At 37.9% G+C, this 13,944-nt stretch overlaps 1 pseudogene across 1 annotated transcript; it reads right to left on the reverse strand.

Moving 5' to 3' along the window:
- Window positions 1-12: 12 nt before the first annotated feature.
- On the reverse strand, window positions 13-13,548 carry LOC306861843 (cilia- and flagella-associated protein 54-like; annotated as a pseudogene). Its single transcript has 36 exons — window positions 13,486-13,548; window positions 12,088-12,231; window positions 11,878-11,991; window positions 11,459-11,583; window positions 10,268-10,450; window positions 9,895-10,079; window positions 9,469-9,641; window positions 9,179-9,391; window positions 8,596-8,789; window positions 8,334-8,469; window positions 8,077-8,170; window positions 7,916-7,952; window positions 7,148-7,302; window positions 6,609-6,800; window positions 6,398-6,485; window positions 5,634-5,807; window positions 5,494-5,560; window positions 5,200-5,383; window positions 5,003-5,089; window positions 4,768-4,890; window positions 4,535-4,588; window positions 4,288-4,438; window positions 4,082-4,200; window positions 3,719-3,870; window positions 3,089-3,218; window positions 2,891-3,053; window positions 2,643-2,803; window positions 2,389-2,561; window positions 2,074-2,222; window positions 1,729-1,887; window positions 1,424-1,593; window positions 1,239-1,334; window positions 1,013-1,117; window positions 707-757; window positions 513-599; window positions 13-147 (listed from the first exon to the last, which is right to left on the reverse strand). The product of its transcript is annotated as a cilia- and flagella-associated protein 54-like (transcript).
- Window positions 13,549-13,944: the final 396 nt, after the last annotated feature.

Genomic DNA, 13,944 nt, shown 5'->3' on the forward strand with positions numbered 1-13,944 from the left:
ATCTAGAGCAGATCAAGGCTGTGGGTTTAATCTCAGAAGAGAGAGGAGCCACGTTATGAGGGCTGTATCTTTCAATGTGCCACCTGTTGCAGGATTAAAGCAGTGTTCCAGATTCAGAAGGGTCTGCATGCTTAGGTCAAAGGGCATCTGCATGGGTACAATTCACATATTTGTGACAAAATCATACACACATGTTTTTTTCAATCATAAATACATGTTTAGAATCTGTGTTGTTATTAAAATGTTTTAGTTGAAAGTGAACAAATCAAATGAAATATTAATATTAGATCAAAAACTTAAACCTAAACAACTTTAATAATTAGAAATGTTGCCTTGGTATCCAACTGAATGTTTAAATTGAAGTTGTAAATTACTAAAACTAAATTCAAGCTAAATAGAAAAAAAAACAAGCACATAAAATTAAACTAAAATGAAAAATATTAAATACTATAAAATAGTATAAAAATTCAACTAAACACTAAAAATAAACATTTTAGAAAATAAAACTTTACCTCTGCGATGGGTGCTAAATTGAAATCAGACTTCAGTAAATTCCTGATCTGAGAGCAGATGCGTGTAGTTTTCTCCAAAAGCATTTCCTAGAAGAAACCATTGTAGATGAATGACAAAGAGATGCAAATTCAGTGTGCCCTACATTTAGGGTTAGTGCAAAAGTACAACATGGTGATTTAGGACTCAGGGATACCTGTCGGTGAGGGGTGGACGTAGCCGTTCTGGGCTGAAGGAGGAGGCTGAGCTGGTGGATTGTGAAACATGCCCATCAACCTCTACACATGCTGTGTTCAGCAGCGCATGAACAGCTTTCAGCCTGGATGGAGCAATAAGAGTAAATAAAACTCAATTAACTACCACTTAAATCAAACAGACAAAAAGAGAGTGGTAAATCTAAACCACAGTCCCTTTGCTGACAATTATGCACTCTGTATAAACAGTGTATGTGTATCCAACACAAAATAAGGTTCGTCTTTGGATAGATAAACATAAAATGTACCTGTCCAAACAGATCGCTCTCTGTCCAGCCTAGTGCTGCCACTGCATCTGCAATAGGGCTCATTGCTGATAGAGGAACATTATTTACAGCGAAGAGAAGCAGAATCTGAAGAGATCAAATACAACTCTGCTCAGGAACCGATATTTATTACAGAGAGAACCATTTAATTTAAATAAAGGACAGATACATAATTCACATAATTTGTAAACATTGAAGGTCTGATTACCGTGTTGTCCTCTGACATGTGTCTGTACCACTGAATGCTCAGTTCATGCATGTCTGTGCTGGCCCAGGGGTAAAGATCTGACAATGGCTGGTCATGCTGGCAGGAGTTAGGAAAGAGACAACAATAATGATTTTATTTTTTCTATTATCATTTGGTGATAAGGTAATGCATGTGTGAATAGAAACCTGTATTCTCTGATGCCTCAGTATTAGAGCAGCAGGGGGATCAGGAACGGCCCACTGCTCTCTGTAAGAGGGTTGGTGATGGCTAAAGAAGGTGTGTAACTGGTAGAGTCTGCGAGCAAGTTTAGGATCACCGGACATGGACAACAGCCCATCAACACCCTGCACTGCTCCTGAATTACACAGCCAATTAAACCATCATTACATAAAAACATATATACAGTACAAAAGTTTTCAGAGTTTAGATTTATTAATTGTTGAATGAACTGAATAAAAAAGCCCTAGTTTATTAGTTACTTGTGCCGTACCTGGTTGTGAAGAGACCTGTAGCAGGTTGATTAAGTGCATGTAGTAGCGGGACATATGAACCCAGGTCAGCTGAGAGCATTTCCAGCTGTTTATCTCATGCTCAGCATCCATGAATGCCTCAGGACTGGTGATACAGTTCTCAGCATTTTCTAGCCCTCCTGCCAATGCGATCAGCACATGTACATATTTAGAAATAATACCTTTATTCAGCAAAGATGCATTCAATTGATTTAAAATAACACCAATTTGAATCCAATCCAATCCATGTCTAATGCAAAACTAAATACTGAATTTTTGCAATGTGTGCACTGTGCACTGTGCAGTGATTCTGGGTTAAAGTTTACCACAGGGGTGGAAGAGATCATTCAATGCAAAGTCAGGCAGGGCTTTTATTGAGGAAAGTGGTACAGGGCCTTCAGTAACTCCAGTGAATCCATGCAAATAGCCACATTTGCCAATAACTTCTGATGATTCTGAAAAAACAATATAACCACTATAAAAATATAAAACATAAATTTAATATTGTTGTTCGTATATGTTCAAAATGACCTAATCTGGAGCTATATATCTTTATCAGATCTTTACTGTCTTAACACATTTTAGATAACAACAAAGGTCAAGTTCACATGAATATCTACTTGTGTCATGCTTCAACAAACATTTTGAGCATGATAATATCCAAAACCTGTTGTTGCAGTAGTTTCTGTGTGAGCAGATGAAGAGTCTGGCTTCCTGTTCCTCTCAGCTCACTAAGAAGTAACACAGCCTCAGCTAGAGTCATTTGAGAGCGCAGAGATAGGGCACTGCGCCCAGATAACAAACTCACAATCTCCTAAACAGACACCCGTCATCACCCAACAGAAACAGTCAAATAGCACTAAATCAAAATCAACTGTCATAACAAACTACTGACCTGTAGCATGGACGTACTGTCTTCTCTGGGTCTGCCACAGTGTGTGTTGAGTTGGACGCCTTGTAGGAGCAGCAGGGCTTTAGTGTCAGGGTCTCCCCAGGCCTCGGCCTCCTCCAGACCCTCTTTCAGCATTCGAAGCGCCTCTGCACTTCTGTCCGCACCTGCACAAACAAGAGCAAATGGTCAAAAAAAAAAACTGTTACATACAACATCATTTACACCACATTAAACTTTGCAAAGCTGCTAACCAGAGCAGATTGCAGTTCCAAGGATATGGCCTACGAGGGAGCGAACTACCGCCAGCCTACAGCGCAGCCAGAAAAGGAGATATATGCGTTCTCTTGCTTCCACTTCTTCTGGAACATCTCCGCTATGGAGATCGAGAACAGACTTTGTGTCCTGGGAGCTTGTCTGCAGAGAAAAATAACTCAGAGGTTGATTATTACCTGATGTGCTTTGGCTCTGGGTCGTCTGAGAGCAGAGGAGGGTGGTCCGCGAGGTGGCAGCGGTCGGAAATCCCTTTGAAATACAGGAGACCTCTGGAGGAGCCTCAAAGCAGACACTGACAGATCTGCACTACAATAGAGAGGAAAGATGTTTAGATTTACAATGGATTCAAACATACAGACAAGCATGCATCCTTTAGGAACATACCATACCAAAAAAAAGTTACGTTTTTTTTTTTTTTACATTTTTGAAAGTGTCATATGCCCACCAAGACTGCGTTTATTTGATCAAAAAACAAAGTAATATTGATAAATATTATTACAATTTAAAATAACTGCTTTCTCTTTTAATATACAATTTATTCCTGTGATGGCAAAGCTGAATTTTTAGCTGACATTACTCCTACTGTTTCACATTTTTGTAGAAATCGTAATAACACTTTTTCGGGATTCTTCAGTATATTTAAAGTTTAAAAGAACAGCATTTATTTGGAACATTCTAAAAGTCTTTACTCATAATTTCTGAAAAACTAATGCATCCTTGCTGAATAAAACTACTAGTCTAAAAAAAAAAAAAAAAAAACTTCACAAACATGCCTTTTTTCCTCATGATTTAAGTTTCTGTACTACCTGGCAGACATTCTGCCCTGTTGCATGTTGATATTGGACATTAACAGTCTGATCTCCACTGCCAGCTCCATTTCTTCAGGATCGGTGCTCTGAGGATGTGGGGTGAAGAGCTCTGGACTAACCAGAACATGTGCTTCTTTTAAAAGTATGGCCTGAAATGGGCAATAAAGACATTATGTTCACTTTGTCCTTAATGTTCTTGGCATTCGGTAGATGCATTTATATTTTTGTTTATAACTTTATACTTTAAAGGTATTAATGCTATAGGGTCAAATAATGTTAAAACGCTTTTATAGGCCTAGATCTGGAAGAACAATTTAACAGAAATAAAAGTTGGACAGCTTTAACGGTAAAATGGAGCACCTTGACTTCTCCTAATGCGAGTTTCCTGGCACTGAGCTGGAGACCCTTGGACTCGTCAAAGCTGAAGACATCAGGCAAACAGGAAGTGCTGAAGCTTTTCTCCTGATATTGGGATAACTCTGTGGGTTAAAGAAAATATTTCAGTAATGTGTTATGGAGATTTATAATCTGTATTTGTCCATAATAAGGTAGTACTGAAATTTTACCTGGAGTCAGTGGCTCAGGCAGGTCATGTATAGTGCTATATACAGCCAAGATGAGATGAACTCTGGCCATCAGGAGCTGCCTGGTCAATTTTGAGCCATAAAGAGCCACGATGTCTTTACATGGCCTACTATTAACCACTTACTCCATAACCTGAGAAAAAGATCACACAAAGCATTATGCTTTTTACAGACAGTACAGCATGTTGTCAGTGACTTGATGTACATGTGTAAAAACAAGTAAACTCACTCGAAGATTGGAAGAATCCAACAGCGGTTTTCCTTCATTAAATATTTCCTTTGTCTGTGGGATTCAATGTGAATTTTTTTAGCAGCTATTACTCCAGTCTTCAGTGTCACATGATACTTCAGAAATCTTTCTAATATGCTGATTTGGTGCTAAAGAAACATTTCAACTCTACACTTTACTGTAAAGAAAATAATTGCATGTATGTTATTTTTTTATTGTTTATGCTGCTTTACCCAAGGCGGCTTCTCCACTCTGTGGTGGCCTGCATGAGGTACAGGGATTTCCCTGCCAAATGTGAGACTGCTGAGTTCTTTAAACGCCTGACTGAAGGCCCCCAACTCTGTCAATATCTTTACCTGTATACACAAACAAACTTAATATAAACCCATAGAGTCAAAATAGACAAATACATTCAATCAAACACAGATTTACAAGATTTACAAGAACAGACAACAATGTCTTTCAAACCTTCAGTATTCTGCATTTAACAGTGAGGTGTAGATCCCGAGACACTGTTCTGGCAATATACAGGTACAGAGCCAGTACAGGAAGAACCTGAAATAAGCAGTATGATGTGATGAATATTAAGATGAATTAGACATCAACTGTAAAATGCACAAATGCAACCATCTTAATGTAAGTATCAAGGAGTGTTGCTCCGGTACCTTGAGAAGGTGTCCTGAAGTATACAGCCAGTGGCAGAGAAAAAACAAACTGGCAACAGTGGTGCCAAGATTCCCCCGATCCGGTTCAGAGAAGAGGTCGATACCTGGGATCAGCTCCTTCTCCAGAGTACATGGAGTAGGAGAGGTCCGTCATCGGATGGGGCATAGAGGCCATCGGTAGGCACTGCGGAGCATATGAGTGTTGACATGGGTGCTGCTGGTCATACTTTCCTCATTAGCTGAGTTCAAAACAGAGTACTTTTTCATCTCTACGAAAAGTAACTCAATTATTACCTTGAAGAGTTTGCCAGAGAGAAGGCAGCACTTTGTGCGCTGATCGATGTTGGAAGTCAGGATGTGCCTGTCATTTGAGGTGAAATCATACAGCTGTAATGAAGCACAGTCACAAATACACTTTATGGTTTCTCACTTACTGTGCAATCTTGGCCGAAAGCAAAGCTCCCTGAAGACAGCCCCATATCCCAGCATGCCGCAGGGTTTCCTGAGAGGAGCTGCTGCCCCATGAGTCACCATCCCAAGATTCCAGAACTCCAGAGCTTTGCAAGAGCACAGTCCAAAGCCTTACTCCAGAAAGAGTGTGTGCAGATCTACACACAAACACAAACACAGATAAAAAATAAAATAAAATGTTTTTTATCCTTATATGCCTTCTCCTCCTTATATGAAATCAAAACATCTGATTACCTACACTGCTGTTCAAAAGAAAATTAATAGTTTTATTTGGCAACTGGCAAGGATGCGTTACATTTACCAAAAATAACAGTGCAGAAATGTATATGTCACAAAAGATTTGTATAAAAAAACACTGTTCTCAAAGAATTCTGAAATGGATGCACAAAAATATTAAGCATCACAATTTCTGAAGGATCATGTGGCACTGAAGACTAATGAAAAGTAATGGCTGCTGAAAATTCAGCTTTGCCATCATAGAAATAAATGCATTTTAAAATATATTCATATAGAAAGGTTAGTTGACCAATGATAGTTTCACAATATTGCTTCATTTTAAGGTATTTTTGATCAAATAAATGCAACCTCGGTGAGCATATGAGACTTCTTTCACAAACATTAAAAAATCTTAGCAACCACTAACTTCTAAAAGGTAGTGTAAACATATACAGTACAACTTCTCTAATTAATAATAATCAAAGCAGCAAAATAATGCAGTGAATCATACTTTTGATTTCCATTGTAGAAATACAAGTTTCCAAGGTCATTGAGTGCTTGCACCTGGAGGGAGTTGTACTTATTTGCTTGAAGATATTCTGCATAAAAAAAACATAAAAAACATTAAAACAACAAAAAAAAAAAAAAAAAAAAAATGCTGCAAAAGCTCGTTCTAGAACAAATTCGGCTTGTAAGATGTTAAAGTTCAGATTGGTTCTCACTAATAGAATTGTTGTAGGAAGAAAAAACAGTCTGGAGCTGTGATAGAGGCAGGGTGTTGCTGTAGATGGAGCCCAGAGAGCTGAAGTCCTCTGCAGACAGGTCTATAGGGCTGATGCTGGCTGCCATGCTGAATTCCACTTTTCCCTGCAGAATGCCGCTGATCTCTTTAGAGAATGGCACCTCAGCATATGCTGAGGCCACATATAAAGGGTGTGATTGAAAGTGTAAACAAAGTAGAGTTATATGTATAGTTGTATAGTAACTTGTATATTATAGTTTGAAGCCCTAAAACACAGAAGAGACTTTGAATGCCACGAGTTCCCAAAATGGTTTTCAAAATAGCAGTTTTCAATTTAGAAGCAAAATAAGGTTTGTGGTTCTAACTTTTTCTAATTTATGTATAATTTAATATGAAACTCTCTTCAAGTAATGTTCACCACAGAATGCGTTGAATGCGTTATTGCTAAATATAACAATTAAATTCTTTCAAGAAAAAAAATTTACTAATCACCAAACTTGTGCTGTGTGTAAGACTTACAGTGCTGTGTCCCCGCCAGTAGGAGCAGGAGTAGAGTTCGGCTGTGCTGAAAGGTCAGCAGTGTGTGATGTCTTTTCTCCAGAGTCTCTCTGAAACACTGCAGTGTGTCCTCTACATCCAACGGTACACACACCAGACACATGGTGTCACGAATCCTGGCCATGAACTTCCATTTGTTCACCACCAGAGGTCACCCGCTCACCACATAGACTTTCACACTACACAGCACACTGGACTACATTTCCCATCATTCATTGCACTGACAACACACACACAGCTGATTCAATCAGTAATCTAATCAAGCTCACAGCTGAGAACTATCACCCAATCACACACGCTTTATAAGCCTTGGACTTCCTCGTTGTCACTGCTGAGTATTGTATAGCGCATATCCCGGTGATAGCTACTCTACGGAGCCCACTCAGGCTAGGCTAGGCTAGGCTAGGCTAGGCTAGGCTAGGCTAGGCTAGGCTAGGCTAGTCTAGTCTTGCCTTGCCTGTTTCTTTGTGTTTTGATATCTGCCCGTGTTTCCTGGATTTACCCTTTGCCTTGCCCTTCAGACTCTGTTTGCCCCTCGTTTGGATCTTTGCTTGTGTACCTGGATTATCTCTCTGCCTTGCCCTATTGGATATTGTTCGCCGATCCACGCTTGCCCTAGGATTACTCTTGTGTCTTGCCCTCTCTATACCTGTTTGCCGTTGTTTGACCCTGACTGTGAACTGACCAGGTTTACTAATAAAAGCTTGCACATGGATCCGCACGCCTCACGTCTTGTTCGCCCCGTAACACATGGCTCTCTTCACATCTGCAGTAAATTATAAAGCACACACGTAAGACTTAATTATACATGACACAAATATGACATGCAAAATGCACAAAATGGTAGATTAATCAGAAAATAAATGGGACCTGGCAACCCTTTTTTGTACCTGCAAGTTTCTTGGGCTCTGAGTCAGTGATCATAATCTGACCTCCTCCACAGGGAAACAGTAACTGTCTGCTTGCATAATTCCTGCATGTCACCTACGGACGTCAGTTACAAAGTGTATACATTTTTCCAACTCTAATGGATGCACAACTGGAATATCCATTATAAAGGTTTGCATTGAACAGGCTGTGAACTCAATTTTATGCAGCTCTTGTCAAAGTTAATCAAAATGATGTGTAAGTGATCATTTCTGTCTACCTTCTCTCCAGAGATCATCTCAGTGTAGGTGAAGTGAGGTTGAGGGGCTGGAGGGCCCCCGAAACAGCTGATCCTGTCCAGCAACCTTCTCTGCACATGCACCAGAACAAGTGTTACCATGTGAGAGTAGCGCTCCCTGAAACCCATTGCATTTTAATAGCTACACATTTGCAAGAGAAATTACATTAATGAACATTTCGATTACTTGTTTAATTTCGGCAAGTATACAAATTAATGCTACACCAGCGAGAAATCAGCATACCGAGTATATGTATTGAAAAGTAAGGCGAGGTGGGCGAGATTCTCCCACTTGGCCTGGTAGTACAGAAGCTCTAATGTGTGCAGAACCAGAGTCCTCAGCCAGTGCAAATCTATAACTGTCCCGTCATCCATTGGGCCAGAGAAGTACAGGCTGGCCTCAAGCTCTACATCTTGATCATCATAAACATTCCACAGCTACAGAATAAAAAGAAAACAAATATGAAAGATATCTTTACAGTTTAGCTGTCATTTTAAAAATATTTGACTGCAGAATGGTGCAAATGACCAATCATTATGAAGTAAATTTTATGGGAGCTGTAGGATGACTGAAAATATATATATATATATTTAACTAATTTTATTTAATAAAATAAAATAATTGATTTTAATAATTTTAATTATTAATTAAAATGTAAAATTAATTTAATTAACTCAATCTTAAAAATAATTAAATTAAATTAAAACTGAAAACATATTTTTCCCCCTCTCTTATTATTTAGAGGGCCTTTGAACAATGTGTTGGACAGAGGACCTTCAAATAAATAAGATTGAGAACCACTGCTCTAGAGGTGATGTGGATTAACCTTCAGCTTCTCCATCATGTCCATGAGAAGATCTGAGGCCAGTGCTAGTAGGCGAGTGATCACTGTATACAGCTGCTCTATCGTCAGCCGTCTGGCATTGGCATCAGGGCCTTGAGGTCGCTCCACCATCAGGACCAATGTGCTGGATTGGTCCCAGAGAGTCCGACATGCCCATTGTAAAGTTGTCCAGTGACCCCAGCGATGTGCCAGCACCTAGTGGAAAAAATGGGAGATGCTCACAAGATAAAAAGCATGGCAAATTAGGGCTATTAAAATAAAACTGCATTTACCATAGCTCTGCGCATGTGTACAGAGGCTTTGTTAAGTGTGTCCAGTAACTGAGACATGGTTTGATGAAAAGGAGTGCCGTCAGCTTTAGGGTCATGGGTGTGCTCAAAGTCCACTTCACCTTCAACGTCACTTTCTGCAGAGCTGAACTCCTCGTCACTGCTATTTGGTTCTTCTGAGAATGTAGTGTAAATTAGGACAATCATATACTGCATCTACATGTAACGATCTACACTACCATTCAGAGGTTGGGGTCAGTAAGAATCCTAAAAAAACTGCTTTCAACAATGATAATAATTAGAAATGTTTCACAAGCACCAAATCAGCATATTAGAATGATTTCTGAAGGATCACGTGACACTGGAGACAACAGTGTAGATTCTGTCACAAAAGTGTAGAGATGTCATGCTAAAGAAACTTTAACCTACCTTGATTAGTATTTTTAACTTTGTGCTTCACTTCCTTCTTGTGAGCACGGCGTCTAGGACGGGGTACAGCTTTGGGATGTGGTAGAGTCATTTCAGGTGGCCTAATGTGCTGTGGAACATTCTTCCACATAATCAGCATTCCACAGTGAGCCAGAGAAAAGAAAGACTGCGAAAGATGTCTGAAACTGGAAAGGATTGAAAAAAGCTCAAGTTTCAATTGAACAGGTCCAGAGAAAATAATAATCAAAAGGTATTAACATAACAGAAAAAAGTATTGATATTAAGATGAGCTTGAGGTTGAAGACCCAAACTGACATTGAAATGTATTATTTGGCATTATTCGGTTTTCAGTTTTGCTGATGGATCTGAGTACCAGAGCTTTGGTGGTCCCAGGTTCCTCCTCAGTAGGCATAGGTGGGCACAAGCCAGACTCAGATTGACATGGCAACGCCACAGTGAATCCTCAGAGCGCATCTGCCTTAGCTGCCAGCGGCGCTGATGTCTTCTGATAAGAGTAGCCAGTTGACTTAGCAGGACGTCCACAGCTCTGACCTCTCTGAGGGACACAACAGTAAATACAGACAAAGTTTTAAAGATATAATCACATCCATTACCGTTCAAAAGTTTGGGGTCAGTAAGCTTTTTTAAAAAAAAGAAATCAGTACTTTATAATACTATTTCTAAAGGATCATGTGACACTGAAGTAATGGCTGGTGAAAATTCAGCTTTGCTATCTCCGGAATAAATTAAAATTTAGAATATATTCAAATAGAAAAGAGTTCTTATTATAATACGATTTCACAATATTACAGTTTTTACTGTATGTCTGATAAAATAAATGCATACAAAAAAAAAAAAAAAAAACACTTACAGAATCCAAACTTTTGAATGTTAGTATACACGACTGTACACTAAAAATACATTTTAAAGATGGAATATTTCACTCTTTTGCAAGCTGGGCTGAATATTCTTTTACTTTTGAGAGTAAAATAATATTTTTGTCTCCATTATTTTTGTTTTCTTTGCACACAAAAAGTATTCTCGTAGCTTTGTAAAATTACGGTTGAACCACTGATGTCACATGGATTATTTTAACTGAGCCTTGCTACGTTTCTGAGCCTTGATCGTGTTAGGATCCTTGCTGTCTATTGGAGGGTCAAAGAGCTCTTAGGCTCCATCAAAAATATCTTAATTTGTGTTCTGAAGATGAATGAAGGTCTTAGGTTTGGAACGACATGAGTGCGAGTAATTAATAACAGAATTTTCATTTTTGGGTGAACTATCCCTTTAAATTCAACAGCTGGGAAAAATGTTCTGAAACTAATAACAATGCTATTGTTCATCTGTTTTGTTATTGTTATAGTTGTGGTGCAGACTCCATTGTTCTCATAGAATTAGAAAGATTATTAAAACTTTATAGTTATTGTGATCATTATAGTTATTGTCCTTAGCGTGAACAAGCCTTAAATTTACATTTAGTTGGACTGAGGCAGACAGGAGGAAAAAGTGTACCAGACAACAAGCTAGTCCCAGCCGAAATGAGCTCCAGCACCACATCCTGGACCTCGAATTCTTCTGGAGCCTGACTGAGCTGTCCTGTAGAGCTTCCAGCACTGCCAGAAACCGAGCAGCATTGCCCTCGAACATCTCCATCAGGATACGCTCGGTTGGTGTGCGAGGCCATGGGGTCTACCGAGAGATATAAGAGGAGAGATAAGAGTAAAAAAGAAAATATTATAGAGAAGAACTAAGACAAAGCTGTATTCTACATTATTAAAGTGAATACTCACTAGCTGTAGCTCTTTCAAATTGCTCTTCTGTTTGGGTCTAAAGAGGCCTTCGGGGCTCATACACCGAGTGCTTAAACACCATTACTGCAAGATTCTCTCCATTAATGGAACAATAACAGTAATAAAATATTGTAGTTATAATACAAGAACGATAAAAACAACAACATGTTTCATTTAGGCAGCATTTCCTCACTTTTATTGTGGCCTCCTTATAAGCTTGTTGGGTCTCCAATGACACTTGGGAGCCAGTCATCTCCTCCAGCTTGGCCAGTTCACTGATCTTCCCAAGGGCTCGGCGAGCAAACACCTACAGTAATGCACAACAAGAGGCGAGAAGGACAGATTGCCTATGGGCTCTTGAGTAATAAAGCTAGGTTGATTTAGCGTTTTGATGTGAACTCACCTCTGCCTGAACTGAAGCACAGTCATGAAAATAACATTCGCACACAGCACAGTAAAGTGTGGCCCTCCATGGCAGGAAGTTGGCAGTCAACAGAGGAACAGAGGTCTCTAGGCATGTGCATGCCCATAGTAAGTACTCTAAAACCTGAACAAAGACATAAAAAAACTTCAGAACAAACCAAAATATACAAAACGGATATGTTTTGTGAAAAATACAAACAAATAAATTAGTGCTGTCAAACGATTAATCGCATCCAAAATAAAGGTTTTTGTTTACATAATATACAGTATGTATGTGTACTGTGTATATTTATTATGTATATATAAATATACATACATGCATGCATGTATATATTTAAGAAAAATATGTTATATTTGTATATTAAATATATTTATATACAACATAAATTATATAATTATAAATATATGCATTTAAATACATGTAAATATTTTCAAAATACATACTGTATGAGTGTGTATTTATACATACATACATAAATATACACAGTACACACACACATATATTATGTAAACAAAAACTTTTATTTTGGATGCGATTAATTGCGATTAATTGTTTGACAGCACTAAAATAAATACATAAGTATATTGAGTACTTGCTCCAAACATGAAGGAATTTAATTAATAGAAATTTAATACATTGTTATATTTTAAGCAAGTATATTGTTGTTTTATGTATCTACCAACATATTTACTATTATTATTATTATTTGCAGTTTTTTCTTTTATGTTTTTCTATATTTATGTACAGTATATTTGTAATAATAAGATCTTGAGGCAGGGGACATGGGAATATAACAGCTGATACATAAAAATAAAGTACACTAACGTTCAAACGTTTGGGGTTGCTTGATATTTTTTTAAGTTTTCAAAATAAGCTTCTCATGCTCGCCAAGGCTGCATTTATTTGATCAAAAACACTACATTATTATTATAATTTAAAATAACTGTTTCATATTTGTATATATTTTTAAAAGTAACTTATTCCTGTCATAGCAAAACAAAAAAGTTTTCAGCAGCCATTACTACAGGTTTCAGAGTCACGTGATTCTTCAGAAATCATTCTAACTTTTGATTTGGTGCTTGAGAAACATTGTATTATCAATGTTGAAATCAGTTGTGCTGCTTTATATTTTGGTGGAGATTTTTTTTACAGGATTCTCTTATAAATAGAACATAATTTATTTTAAATGTTTTTGATTTTTTGCAACGTGAAAATCTTTACTGTCACTTTTGATGAGTTAAAAAATATATACTGACCCCAGTAGTGAACAGTATTGTTTATTCTGAAAAGTGTCGCAAAACATCATAGATAAAGGCATGTTTTTGCGAACCTGTGAAGCATGGCCTGCTGACATCAGAAATCTGCATGTTGTAGTACATGTGTAATGAGCCTGAGGCGCACTCTTTTTGGGGCACGACCTTGCGCGTGCGTGTGTCCCATGTCAATCGTCTTTTTCTTCTTCCTTTTATTTTTTTAATACATTGAAATGCACTTTTTTAATACATTGAAATGCACTTTATTCTATCATGAACAGAGTTTTATGTTATGCTTGTTTTATTTATTCATTTTTTTCTTGGGTGTTAGGCGTAAAGCATATTTATATGTAATACAATTTCCCAAAACATAATAAATGAAAACGGACAGCTTTGCCAATTTTACAGATTTCCACCATAGACTGTAAAAAAAATGTTTTCCACCCAACTGTTTATCTTCACCAACCTGCCATCTACCGGCCATTCAGTAATGACGAATCTACCGCAAAAATGTGTATTGCAGCAAATATTGATACATAGTACTTAGTGATGTATAATACTTAGTAATATAAATTGATAAATA

This window comes from Barbus barbus, assembly GCF_936440315.1.
Source record: "Barbus barbus genome assembly, chromosome: 42".
NCBI classification, from domain to species: domain Eukaryota; kingdom Metazoa; phylum Chordata; class Actinopteri; order Cypriniformes; family Cyprinidae; genus Barbus; species Barbus barbus.